A 15,568-nucleotide genomic window follows, 5' to 3' on the forward strand; every position below is an offset into this window, starting at 1 on the left:
GAAACTAGAAATCAACCACAGAAAAAGAAACAGAAAAAGGGGATTACATGGAAACTAAACAACATGCTACTGAAAAATCCAATGTATCAAAGCTGAAATAAAAAAGAAAATTAACAATACCATGAGGCAATGAAAACAACCATACAAAATCTATGGGATGCAACAAAAAGCAGTTTCTAGTGGGAAGCTCATAGAAATTCAAGCCTTCCCCCCAAATCAAGAAAAATTTCAAATAACCTAACTAGCCAACTAAAATAATTAGAAAAAGAAGAACAAATAAAACCTAAAGTCAGCAGAAGAAAGAAAATAATAAAGGTCAGAGATAAACTAAAATAGAGATTTGGTTCAGTTCAGTTGCTCAGTCGTGTCTGACTATTTGCAACCCCATGGACTGCAGCACGTCAGGCCTCCCTGTCCATCACCAACTCCCAGAGTTTACTCAAACTCATGTCCATCGAGTCAGTGATGACATCCAACCATCTGATCCTCTGTCTTCCCCTTCTCCTTCCACCTTCAATCTTTCCTAGCATCAGGGAAAAATTTTAAAATAGTACAAAGAATCAATATAAACAAGAGCTGGTTCTTTGAAAGGGTATAAACAAGATTGACAAATTTCTGGCCAGGCTCACCAAGAAGAAAAGAAAGAGGGTCCAAATAAACAAAATAAGAAATGAAAAGGAGAGATAACAACCGATACCACAGAAATACAAAATCCATAAGAGTACAACGAACAATTGTACGCCAACAAATTTGATGACCTAGAAAAAATGAACAAGTTTCACTAAAGCGGAATCAAGAAGAAATAGATAATTTGAACAGACCAATGACTAGAAGTTAAAAGAATTTCTCCATTTAAAATACTCTCAGGAACCCAATGGCTTCACCAGTAAATTCTACCAAACATTGAAGAAGAATTTACATCATTCCTTCTCAAGACTATTTCAAAAGACTGAATAGAAAGGAATACTCCCAAAGACATGCTATGAAGCCAACATCACCCTATCACCAAAACCAGACAAAGACACTACCAAAGCAGAAAATTACAAGCTAATATCTCTGATGAATATTGATGTAAGAATTCTCAACAAAATAGAAGCAGACTAATAAGTGAATCCAACATACAAAAAATGATTATACACATGTACACCCATGGCTGATTCATGTCAATGTATGGCGAAAGCCACTACAATGTTGTAAAGTAATTATCACATCAACAAAAGACAAAAGCCAGAAAAAGAAATTGCTAAAACTCAACATTCATTCATGACAAAAACTCTTATCAAAGTGGGTATAAAGACAATGTATCTCAATATAGTGAAAACTATTTATCACAAACCACAACCAATATAACACTCAGAGGTGAAGACCTGAAAGCTCTCTTGCTACAAGAACGTTCACTCTCAGCACTTCTATCCAATATGGCATCCAAAATCCTAGCCACAGCAAGCAGAGAAAGAAATCACAGAATCAAGAAAGAAAGGGTACACAGATTGAAAGGGAAGAGGTAAAGTTGTCATCATAAGCAGATGACTATTAGAACTAATAAATTAATTCAGTAAGATAGCAAGATACAAAATTAACATACAGAAATCAGTTGCATTTCTTTAAACTAACAATAAAAATATCAGAAAAGGAATTTATTTATTTTTGAGATTGCATTCCTCATTTATCAGCTGGCAAAAATCCAAGATTTTACAACATAGTCTGTTGATGAGGCTACAGGGAAAAGGCATTTTCATGTATTGCCAGTGGGAAGCAAAATTACGAATGTATTTACCCTTTCACCCAGCAATCGCACTTCAGGGAATTTGTCCTGCCAATATATCTGCATACACCAGAAACAATGTGTGTATATAGTTATTCACTGTGGCATTTATTTATTTACAACAGTAAAATACTAGGAAAAAATAAATGTTTTTCTAAGGAGAGCTGGTCAAATAAACAGCTATACATCCACACAATGGAACACTAAGCTACTTGACAAAAGAATGAGGAAGTCTTCATGGATAGATTTCCAGGATATAGTGGAAAATGAAAACATCAATGTGTAGAACACTGTAGATAGAATATTTTAAAAAATAAAAAAATATCAGGACTTCCCCAGAGTCCAGTGGTTGAGACTCCACCTTCCAATACAGGGGGCACAGTTTCATGGAATTAAGATCCCACATGCCACACTGTGGCCAAAAAAATAAATAAAATAAGATAGTATGTTCATATTTATTCATATCTTATTTAAAAAACACTGGAACTTAACAATTTGAATATAATTAACACTACTAAATTGTACACTTAAAAATAATTTTGATGGTAACTGTGTTATGTGTTTTGTGTGTGTGCTCAGTTTCTCAGTCACATCCTTTGTGACCCTATGGACTGCAGCCAGCCAGGCTTCTCTGTCCATGGAAATCTCCAAGCAAGAATACTGGAGTGGGTTGCCACCCCCTCCACTAGGGGATCCTCCTGACACAAGGATTGAACCTGCCATTCCCACATCTCCTGCTCCAGAGGCAGATTATTCACTGCTGAGCCACTGGGGAAGCCCAATGTGTGTTTGTTTGTTTGTTTTCCCACAACTTAAAAGAAAACGAACATCAGAAGTGTCTGTCAGAAGCTTATATAATATGGTTGTTTATTTAGGAGGTGACAGGATTCATAAAGTCACTTGTTTTACTTTTTTTTTTAAATTTTTGGCTGTGCTGGGTCTTCATGCTGTGAGGGCTTTTCTCTACTTGAAATGCATGGGTTTTCTCATTGAGGTGACCTCTCGTTGCAGAGTACGGGTTCTAGGGTGCACTGGCTTCAGCAGTTGCAGCACCAATTTCAGTAGTTGGACTCATTAAGTGCAGCCCCTGGGCTCAGAAAGGGAATTTAAATAAACAATCTCCTTAAAACTTGCATCGGAAAAAGTAAAATATTTAGTAAAAATCCAGACCAAGGAGGTGAAAGACTTAGATACTAAGAACTATAAAACATTAATAAAGGAAACTGAAGATGATTCAAAGAAATGGAAAGATAATCCGTTCTCTCCAACAGAAAGAATTAATATTTTCAAAATGGCCATACTATTCAAAGCAATCTACAGATTTAATGTGATCTTTATCAAGTTATCCACAACATTTTTCACAGAACTAGAATAATTCTAAAAATAATGTGGCACCATAAAAGACAGAATTGACAAAACAATTTCAAGAATGTAGAACAATGTAGGAGGCATAACCCTCCCAGAAAATACTATAAAGCAACATTATCAAAACAGCATGATATTGGTACAAAATCAGAAATGTGGATCAATGGAACAGAACAGACAGCCCAGAAATAAACCCACACACCCATGGTCAATTAATCCATAACGAAGGAGGCAAGAATGTACTATGGGGAAAAGTCTGTTCAGCAGCTGGTGTTGGGAAAGCCGGACAGTCGTATGTAAAAAAATGAATTTAAACACATTCTTTTACCATAGACAAACATAAACTCAAAATTATTTAAAGATATAAACATAAGATATGATACCATAAATCTCATAGAAGTAAACATAGGCAAAATATTTTCTGACATAAATCATACCAAATGTTTTCTTAGGTCAGTCTCTGAAGGCAATAGAAATAAAAACAAAAATAAACAAAAGGGACCTCATCAAGCTCTTGTACAGCAAAGGAAACTATAAACAAAACAAAGGAAATCATAAGAAAAAGGACAATTGACAGTCTGAGGGAAAATATTTGGAAATAATGCAACTGACAAGGGGTTAATTAAAAGTATAGAAACAACTCATACAACGCAATAATAACAACAACAACAGCAACAAAAAACAGGAAAAAAACCAATCAAAAAATGGGCGGAAAATGTAAATACACATTTTTCCAAAGAAGAAATACAAGTGGCCAACAGGCCCATGAAAAGATGTTCAACATCACTAATTATTAGAGAAATGCAAATCAAAACTACAGTGAGGTACCACCTCACACTGTTCAGAATATCCATCATTAAAACGTCTGCAAATAACGTGCTTGAGAGGATATAGAGAAAAGGGAACTCTCTTACACTGTTGGTGGGAATATAAATTAGTTTACTCACTACAGAAAATAGTATGGAAATTTCTTTAAAAACCTGAAAATAATCTTCCCGCGTTACTCGTGCCCAACTCTTTGGGACCCCATGGATGTAGCCCGCCAAGTTCATCTCTCCATGCTTTCCCAGGCAAGAATACTGATGTGGGCTCCCAGTCCCTTCTCTAAGGGATCTTCCCAACCCAGGAACTGAACCCAGGTCTTCCACATTCCAGGCAGATTCTTTACTCTCTGAGCTACCTGGGAAGCCCATATGTTCGCATATGAAACAACACCACTCCTGGGCATATATACTGACAGAACAATAATTAAATTCTACATGCACCCTTATGTTCATAATTGCACTATTGCCAATAGCTGAGATATGGAAGTAGCACAGATATTTATTGACAGACGAATGGATAAAGAAGTTGCGGTATACACCACAATGAAATAGTACTCAGCCAGAAAAAAAGAATGAAATAATGCCATTTGAAGCAACATGTATATAACTAGAGATTATTATACTAAGTGAAGGAAGTCAGAAAAAGAAAGACAAATACCATATGATATTACTTATATGTGAAAATAATATCACATATTTTAGATATGTGATAAATATGACATCATGAACTTATCTATGGAATAGAAACAGACTCACAGATGTAGAGTATAGACTTGTGTTTGCTGAGGGTGAAAGAGGTTGGGGGAGGAATTGATTGGGAGTTTAGGATTAGCAAATGCAAGCTATTGCACATAGAATGGATCAAAAAGCACTACTGTATAGCACAGAGAACTCTATTAAATATCCTATGATAAACCCTAATGGAAATTAACATAAAAAGAAATGTACATTCATGTATAACTGAATCACATTGCTGCACAGCAGAAATTAACATAACGTTGTAAATAAATTATACCACAAGAAAATAAATGTTTAAAAATGAAGTAAATCAGGATTTGCAATCTTGAATTCTTAATCAGGTAAATTCAGGCAAATCATTAACAAAGACAAAAGAAGGACATTTATAAAGCTGAAACTTCCCATTTATAATAAAAACAAGTTATTAATATCAATGCTCAGATAACACAGAAACAATCTATATAAAGTTGAAACTATATAAAAAAATAGAAATACTCTAAAATTTAGAGATTATAACTCTACTTTTAGGCAAGGCAGGTCAGGTTGACAATAAGTAAAGATACATGAGATCTGAACATCATGAATAGAGGAGGTCTTATAAGTTTATGTAAAAATCTGAAAAATAAAAGAAAATAGAGCCGTTTTCTCTACTGCACATGCACCATTTTAAAATTTTACCATGTGTTAGGTCACAAAGAAAAATCTTGAAAAGTTAGTGATATACAGAGAGACCCCCTAAAAGATATCCATGCCTGGTTCCTTAGAATATGTAAGTAAGTTCCATAACATGGCCAAAGGGATTATGCAGAGGTGATTAGATTTATAAACATTAACATAGGAAAATAATACTGGATTATCAGGTGGGCCCAATCTAAACACCTGAGCCCTTAAAAGCAGAGAACTTTCTTCAGCTGGAGTCAGAAGTAGTAAAAAGAGAATTCAGACAGACTGAGAGCATGAAAGATAGATAACCTACTATCACTGGAGGGAACTACATACAAAGCTTGAGAAGGAACGTGGGCAAGAACAAAGACTGGTGTTTGTCTTTTAGCCACTAAGGAAACAGGGAACTCAGTCCTACAAACACATTGAATTGAATTTTGCCTGCAACTAGAATGAACCTGGAAGCAGATTCTATTCCAAAGTTCCTTTATAAAAGTCCAAGTTAGTTGACACCTTAATTTCTGCTTTGTGAGACCTGAAACAGAGAAACCTTCCAAGCCCACTGGACTTCTGACCTCCAGAGCTGTGGGAAAAATAAATTTGTCTTGGCTTAAGATGCTAAGTTGATGGCAATTTGCTAAGGCAACAGTGGTAAAATAATACAGTACCATAAAGCAGAAATGATATAAACAACAGTTTCTGATTACAGAGTGAAATAAGATTATTTACTAATAAAAGCAAATAGAAATTACTTGGAATATATTTGCCTTTGACTCCAAAATTGAAAATTTCTAAAACTAAATTAAAATTCTATACATCATAATTATTAAAGCATTAATAAGAATACTTATACATCAAGACAGTATGGCAATGGCACAAAAACAGAAACATAGACCATTGGAACAAGATAGAAAGCCCAGAAATAAACCCATGCACCTATGGGTACCTTATTTTTGACAAAGAAGGCAAGAATATACAATGGGGTAAAGACAGCCTCTTCAATAAATAGTGCTGGGGAAACTGGACAGCTACATGTAAAAGAATGAAATTAGAACACTTTCTAACACTGTACACAAAGATAAACTCAAAATGGATTAAAGACCCAAATGTAAGACCAGAAACTATAAAACCCTTAAAGGAAAACATAGGCAGAACACTCGATGACATAATTCAAAGCAAGATCCTCTATGACCCACCTCCTAGAATAATGAAAATAAAAACAAAAATAAACAAGTGGGACCTGATTAAACTTAAAAGCTTTCGCACAGCAAAGGAAACTAAAAATGAGGTGAAAAGACAACCCTCAGAATGGGAGGAAACAATAGCAAATGAAACAACTGACAAAGGATTTATTTCCAAAATATACAAGCAGCTCTCACAACTCAATACCAGAAAAGCAAACAACTGAGTCAAAAAGTGGGGGAAAGACCTAAACAGACATTTCTCCAAAGACATACAGATGGCCAACTAACATGAAAAATGCTCAACATTGCTCATTATTAGAGAAATGCAATTCAAAACCACAATGAGATAGCACCTTACACTGGTCAGAATGGCCATCATCAAAATGTCTGCAAACAAGAAATACTGGAGGGATGTGGAGGAAAAGGAATGCTCTTGCAGTATTGATGGGAATATAAACTGATACAGCAACTGTGGAAGACAGTATGGAGATTTGTTTAAAAATTAGGAATAAAACCACCATATGAACCAGCAATCCTACTCCTTGGCATATACCCTGAGGAAACCAAAATTGAAAAAGACACATATATCCCATTGTTCATTGCAGCACTATTTACAATAGCTAGAATATGGAAGAAACCTAGATGTCCATCGACAGATGAATGGATAAAGAAATTGTGGTACATATACACAAAGGAATACTACTCAGCCATAAAAAGGAACACATTTGAGTCAGTTCTAACGAGGTGGATGAACCTAGAACCTATTATACAGAGTGAAATTAAGTCAGAAAAAGAAAGAAAAATATCATATTCTAAGGTATATATGTGGAATCTAGAAAAATGGTACTGAAGAATTGATTTGCAGGGCAGCAATGGAGAAACAGACATAGAGAATAGACTTATGGACGTGGGGAGAGGGGAGGAGAGGATAAGATGTGTGGAGAGAGTAACACGGGAACTTACATTACCATATATAAAACTGATAGCCAATGGGAATTTGCTGTATGGCTCAGGAAACAAACAAGGTCTCTGTATCAATCTAGAGGGGTGGGATGAGGAGGGAGATGGAAAGGAGTTTCAAAATGGAAGGGATATATGTGTACCTATGGCTGATCCATGTTGAGGTTTGACAGAAACCAACAAAATTCTGTAAAGCAATTTTCCTTCAATAAAAAATTAATTAGTTAAAAAAAGACTACTTATAGAATTAAGGTGAGCAGACAGTCACCTGAGGCCCTATTATCTTGGAAGGATGATTGCCAATAGAACCTTGGACCCCACAACAATGAAACTGGCTACCATAAATCTACCTTGGAACACAGTTTGAGGGTAGTCTGATCTCAGAAAGGACCCTTAGGACACCAGTACCAGTTACAAAGGATCCAGAAATGCTCCTGGGTGCCACTTATGTGGTCGGCAAGTCTAGAGTTAGAGACCTGAAGCATTGATAAGAAAGCACAGAATCTGATAAGAGAAAACAGATATTTTTAGAAAGCTTCCTTCTATCATAAAGTGCAAAGAAAAAACACAGGATATAAGTCAGGAAATTGGGTAATTGCTGACGGTGGATCAGATCATGAACTCCTGATTGCCAAATTCAGACTTAAATTGAAGAAAGTAGGGAAAACCACTAGACCATTCACATATGACCGAAATCAAATGCCTTATGGTTATACAGTGAAATTGAGAAATAGATTTAAGACATTAGATCTGATAGATAGAGTGCCTGATGATCTATGGATGGAGGTTCATGACATTGTACAGGAGACAGGCACCAAGATCATCCCCATGGAAAAGAAGTGCAAAAAAGCAAAATGGCTGTCTGAGGAGACCTAACAAAGAGCTGTGAAAAGAAGAGAAGTGAAAAGCAAAGGACAAAAGGAAAGATATAAGCATCTGAATGCAGAGTTCCAAAGAATAGAAAGGAGAGATAAGAAAGCCTTCCTCAGGGATCAATGCAAAGAAATAGATGAAAATAACAGAATAGGAAAGACTAGAGATCTCTTCAAGAAAATTAGAGATACCAAGGGAACATTTCATGCAAAGATGGGAAAGATACAAGAAAGAAATGGTATGGACCTAACAGAAGCAGAAGATATTAAGAAGAGGTGGCAAGAATACACAGAAGAACTGTACAAAAAAGATCTTCACAACCAAGATAATCACAATGACATGATCACTCACCTGGAGCCAGATATCTTGGAATGTGAAGTCAAGGGGGCCTTAGAAAGCATCACTAAGAACAAAGCTAGTGGAGGTGATGGAATTCCAGTTGAGCTATTTCAAATCCTGAAAGATGATGCTGTGAAAGTGCTGCACTCAATATGCCAGCACACTTGGAAAACTCAGCAGTGGCCACAGGACTGGAAAAGGTCAGTCTTCTTTCCAATCCCAAAGAAAGGCAATGCCAAAGAATGCTCAAACTACCACACAATTGCACTCATCTCACACGCTAGTAAAGTCATGCTCAAAATTCTCCAAGCCAGGCTTCAGCAATATGTGAACCGTGAACTCCTAGATGTTCAAGCAGGTTTTAGAAAATGCAGAGACACCAGAGATCAAATTGCCAACATCCGCTGGATCATGGAGAAAGCAAGAGAGTTCCAGAAAAACATCTATTTCTCCTTCATTGACTATGCCAAAACCTTTGACTGTGTGGATCACAATAAACTGTGGAAAATTCTGAAAGAAATGGGAATACCAGACCACCTGACCTGCCTCTTGAGAAACCTGTATGCAGGTCAGGAAGCAACAGTTAGAACTGGACATGGAACAACAGACTGGTTCCAAATAGGAAAAGGAATACGTCAAGGTTGTAAATTGTCACCCTGCTTATTTAACTTATATGCAGAGTATACCATGAGGAACGCTGGGCTGGAAGAAACACAAGCTGGAATCAAGATTGCCGGGAGAAATATCAATAACCTCAGATATGCAGATGACACCACCCTTATGGCAGAAAGTGAAGAGGAACTCAAAAGCCTCTTGATGAAAGTGAAAGAGGAGAGTGAAAGGTTGGATTGAAGCTCAACATTCAGAAAACAAAGATCATGGCATCTGGTCCCATCACTTCATGGGAAATAGATGGGGAAACAGTGGAAACAGTGTCAGACTTTATTTTTGGGAGCTCCAAAATCACTGTGGATGCTGATTGCAGCCATGAAATTAAAAGACGCTTGCTTCTTGGAAGGAAAGTTATGACCAACCTAGACAGGATATTAAAAAGCAGAGACATTACTTTGCCAACAAAGGTCTGTCTAGTCAAGGCTATGGTTTTCCCATGGTCGTGTATGGATGTGAGGGTTGGACTGTGAAGAAAGCTGATTGCTGAAGAATTGATGCTTTTGAACTGTGGTGCTGGAGAAGACTTCTGAGTGTCCCTCGGACTGCAAGTAGATCCAACCAGTCCATTCTAAGGGAGATCAGTCCTGGGTGTTCATTGGAAGGACTGATGCTAAATCTGAAACTCCAATACTTTGGCCACCTCATGTGACGAGTTGACTCACTGGAAAAGACTCTGATGCTGGGAAGGATTGGGGGTGGGAGGAGACGGGTACAACAGAGAATGAGATGGCTGGATGGCATCACTGACTCGATAGACATGAGTTTGAGTGAAGTCCGGGAGTTCGTAATGGACAGATAGGCCTGGCGTGCTGTGATTCAAGGGGTCGCAAAGAGTCAGACACGACTGAGTGACTGAATTGAACTGAATGAGAAATTTTGTGCTGGATAATGAATAGAAACTCCTAAAAGAATCAACGCTTTGAACCAAGCTCTCTAAATTTGGAATATAATCTTGAATGAAAACAAGAATCAAATTTGGCAAGAAGGCTGCAGAACTTTTGGACCTGAGGAAGCTTATGGAGTCGGAACAGTAACATTTTGAAGTGGAATTTGGAGTGGCCAAGATGGTAGAATAAGAAGGCCATGAGCTCATCTCCTCCCATGGCACATCAAAATTACAATGCTTTACAAAGTAATTATTGATGAGAAAAAAATATAAGGGCTAGCATAAAGGATTTTCTACAGCTCAAGATATAATAGGAAACCACAATGTTCTCGGCAGAAAGGGCATAAATTCAGTATAATCAAGATCCATATTCCCCAGGTTGGTGACCCATATATGGGAGAATAACTACAGTTTTAGAATTTCTCCTCAAGAACAAGACATCTGAACCCACATTGAGCACCTCAGTCCAGAGATACTGCACTGGGGAGATGAGTCCCTAGAATGTCTGATTTTGAAGGTTGGCTAGGCTTACTTTCAGGAGACCCAGAGACCTGAAAGAAATGGACTGTCTATTCTTAAAGGACACACTCAAATATCACACAGCATCCAGACCCAGGAGAGAAGTAATGATTCAAGAGGAGCCTGTATCAGATACACCTGATCTTGGAGACACTTCCAAAGAGGCTGGAAGCAACTGAAGCTCACTCTTGGGACATAGACACTGACAGCAGTCATGTGGGGAGAACTTGTTTTACCACACTAACACTGGAGCTGGCAAGCACTATTTTGGAATCCTCCCTGCATGTTACCACAAAACCTGGCCATGCCCACCACACTGGAGGCATCACTACAGGGACTGTTGCTATAGTTCACTCACTAAGTCGTGTCTGACTCTTTGTGACCCCATGGACCATAGCATGCGAGGCTTCCCTGTCCTTCACTATTTCCCTGAGGTTGCTCACATTCATGTCAACTGAGTCAGTAATGCTATCCAAACATCTCATCGTGTCACCCCTTTCTCTTCCTGCTCTCAGTCTTTCCCAGCATCAGGGTCTTTTCCAGTGAGTCATTTCTTTGCATCAGGTGGCCAAAGTATTGGAGCTTTGGCTTCAGCATCAGTCCTTCCAATAAATATTCAGGGTTGATTTCCTTTAGGATTGACTGGTTTGATCTCTTTGCTGTCTTAGAGACTCTCAAGAGTCTTCTCCTGCACAATTTGGAAGAATCAATTCTTCAGCACTCGATCTTTGTTATTGTCCAGCTCTCACATCCATACATGACTATTGGAAAAACCACAGCTTTGATTATACAGACCTATGTTTGCAAAGCGATGTCTCTGCTTTTTAATATGCTGTCCGGGTTGGTCATAGCTTTTCTTCCAAGGAACAAGCGTCTTTCAATTTCATGGCTGCAGTCACCATCTGCAGTGATTTTGAAGCCCAGGAAAATAGTCTGTAACTGTTTCTATTGTTTCACCATCTATTTGCCATGAAGTGATGGGACCAGATGCCATGATCTTAGTTTATTTATCTTAGTGGGGGGATGCCTCAGGCAAATCAACTACCAGGTGGAAACACAGCCCCACCCACAAGCAGGCCTGCTGCCTTAAGATTCATTGGGCCCACATCACCCTGGGACCCAATCCTGTGCCCCAAAGGGGCCAGGACCCTACTCCACCCTGTGAGCCTGCACTTGGCCCTGGACCCCATGAGCCTTGGTCTACACACAGTCAGGCTAACACCAGCTTCAGCACACCTTGTACCTCTAAGCAGCTACCCCAGAATCCAGCCCTAGTCACCAGCTGTAGGAAACCTCAGGCCCCACAGTCAGGTATGTCAAGAATCAGCCCTGCCCACCAGCAGACTGGCACTCGATCTAAGAATTCTGGCCCCATAACTATTCAGTCCAGAACTGCACTCTACCCCCCAGTGAGCCAAACTAGCTTCAGAAACTCCAGAGCCCTGAAACCAGCATCCTCATGACCTGGCCCACTCACCAGTGGTTGGAAGCCTCTGAAAAAGGCAGGACCTAGTAACCAACCAGACAGGGGACCAACAGCACCTTCCAGACTTCCCATAGTGGTCAGCCCACAACAACAAATGGGCCCACATGGTTAACATACGGGGAACCCCTAGAGAATATAGCTTCACTGACCAGAGGGTATGTGTTGTTGGGATCCATAGGATGTCTCCTAAAAAAGGCCACATTTCCAAAGTTGGGAAACATAAGCAATCCACCAGATTCATAGAAATAAAAATAACAAATTCAACAAAATGAGGCATCAGAGAAATATGTTCCACAAAAGGAATAAGATAAAAACCCATAAGAACAAAATGAATTGGAGATAGGCAATCTGATAAAGAGTCTAAGATCATAAAGACGTTCAAAGAACCAGGAGAAAATAGGATGGATGGAGTAAGAATTTAGGTATTTTAGAGTTATAAAATATCAAGAACCAAACAGAGATAAAATAGACAGTAACTGAAATGAAAAATAAACTATGAGGAATCAACAGTAGATTAGATGATACAGAGGAATGGATTAGTGAGTTGGAAGACAGAGGGAGAAATCATTGACACTGACAGAAAAAAGAATTTTAAAGTGAGGACAGATTAAGAGGCCTCTGAGACAACTAATATTTTCATAATTAGGGTTCCAGAAGGAAAAGAGAGAGAGAGAAAATGGTAGAGGACACATTTGAATACATAACAGCTGAAAATACCCCTAACCTTGGAAAATGAAGTACAAAGAAAAAGTAAGTTGAAAAACATCCAAAGTTAGAAAAACATAACTATTTTTAAATTGTGCATTAATCACTCAACTATAGTCTAAAGGTTAAAGGAAAAGAATATTAAGAATAACTATAGCTACAATTTTTAACAAATACGCAACATGACATATTTAAATTGTGATATCAAAAATATAAAAAGGGAAGAGTAAAATGATGTAGATTTTAAAGATAAGTGGCTATCAGCATAAAATGGACTATGTTATCTATGAGATGTTTTATGTAAGCCTCATGGTAGTCACAAAGCAAAAATCTGAGTAGATTCATGAAACATTGTAAAGGGGAGACTGAGCATATTACTATGGAATGACACTGATTTACAAAGTAGGCAGAAACAGCCAGAAAAAATGGGAAAATATAAAATATCTGAGAAGCAAGCAATAAGATGTCACTAGTAAGTCCTTATGGAGAAGGCAATGGCAAGCCACTCCAGTACTCTTGCCTAGAAAATCCCATGGATGGAGGAGCCTGGTAGGCTGCAATCCGTGGGGTCACTATGGGTCGGACACGACTGAGCGACTTCACTTTCACTTTTCACTTTCACACATTGGAGAAGGAAATGGCAACCCACTCCAGTGTTCTTGCCTGGAGAATCCCAGGGACGGGGGAGCCTGGTGGGCTTCCGTCTATGGGGTCACACAGAGTCGGACACGACTGAAGTGACTTAGCAGCAGCAGCAGCAGTAAATCCTTATATATCAATAATCCCTCTAAATGTAGTTGGGCTGGATGACCAATGAATGTCATGGAGTGGCTTATTACATGCTACCAACAGGAGTCAACTCTAAAGACACATGTAGGCTCAAAGAGAAGAGATGAAGGACAATATTTCAGGCTAGTGGAAATTAAGCATATAGCTATGTGAATAGCCATACTTATTTCAGATGAAAAAGACTTTAAGCCATAAATAGTAATGAGACAAAGAATGCCATTATATAATTACTGAGGGATCAATACACCAAGAATATATAACATTCATAAATATATACATACCAACTTGGAGTCTCTAAAGATATTAAACAAATACTAACAGATATGAAGGGGGAAAGAGACAATGATAGAATAACAGGGGATTTTAATACCTTCTGTCAGCAAAGAACAGATCATCCATACAGAAAATCTACATAGAAAAATTGGAATTGAACCATATTTTAGACAAATTTGATCTCCTTGTTATCCAAAGGACTCTCAAGAGTATTCTCCAGCACACAGTTCAAAAGCATTAATTCTTCAGTGCTCAGCCTTCTTTATGGTCCAGCTCTCAAATCCGTATGACTGCTGGAAAAACCATAGCTTTGACTATACAGACCTTTGTTAGCAGATGTCTCTGCTTTTTAATACACTGTCTAGTTTTGTCATAGCATTTCTTCCAAGGAGCAAGCATCGTTTAATTTCAGGGCTGCAGTCACCATCCATAGTGATTTTGGAGTCTAAGAAAATAAAGTCTGTCACTGTTTCCATTGTTTTCCAATTTATTTGCCAAGAAGTGGTGGGACTGGTTGCCATAATGTTAGTTTTTTAAGTGTTGAGTTTTAAGCCAACTTTTTCACTCTCCTGTTTCACCTTCATCAAGAGGATCTTTAGTTCCTCTTTGGTTTCTACCATTAGGGTGGTCTCATCTGCATATCTGAGATTGCTGATATTTCTCCCAGCAATCCTGATTCCAACTTGTGCTTCATCCAGCCTGGCATTTCACATGATATATACTCTGCATAGAAGTTAAATATGTAGGGTGACAATACACAGCCTTGACATACAGTTGTTTTCAACTAGTCCGTTGTTCCATGTCCAGTTCTAACTGTTGCTTCTTTACCTGCATACATGTTCCTCTGGTAAGGTAGTCTGGTATTCCGTCTCTTTAAGAATTTTCCACAGTTTGTTGTGATCCATGCAGTCAAAGGCTTTAGCATACTCAATGAATCAGAAGTAGTTTCTTTTTTTTTTTAATTCCCTTGCTTTTTCTATGATCCAAAGGGTGTTGGCAATTTGATCTCTGGTTCCTCTGCCTTTTTTAAATCCAGTTTCTACATCTGGAAGTTCTTGGTTCATGTACCGTTGAAGCCTAGCTCGAAGGATTTTGAGCATTATCTTGTTAGCATGTGAAATGAGTGCAATTGTGAAGTAGTTGGAACATTCTTTGGCATTTCTCTTCTTTGGCACTGGAATGGAAACTGACCATTTCCAATACTGTGGCCACTGCTGAGTTTTCCAAATTGGCTGGCATATTGAGCTTAGCGTTTTAACAGCAGTGTCTTTTAGGATTTTGAATGGTTCAGCTGGAATTCCATCACGTTATGAACAAAGCTAGTGAAGGTGATGGAAATTCCAGCTGAGCCATTTAATTTCATAATATTGCTTCTAGGGCCCACTTGACTTCACACTCCAGAATGTCTGGCTCTAGGTAAGTGATCACAATATCATGGCTATTGAGGTCAATAAGACCTTTTTTGTACAGTTCTTCTGTGTATTCTTGCCACCTCTTATTATCATCTTCTGTTTCTTTTAAGTTCAG

Source organism: Moschus berezovskii, chromosome 5 (assembly GCF_049115385.1).
Source record: "Moschus berezovskii isolate FMDL1 chromosome 5, NW_MosBer_1.0, whole genome shotgun sequence".
Classification (NCBI taxonomy): Eukaryota; Metazoa; Chordata; class Mammalia; order Artiodactyla; family Moschidae; genus Moschus; species Moschus berezovskii.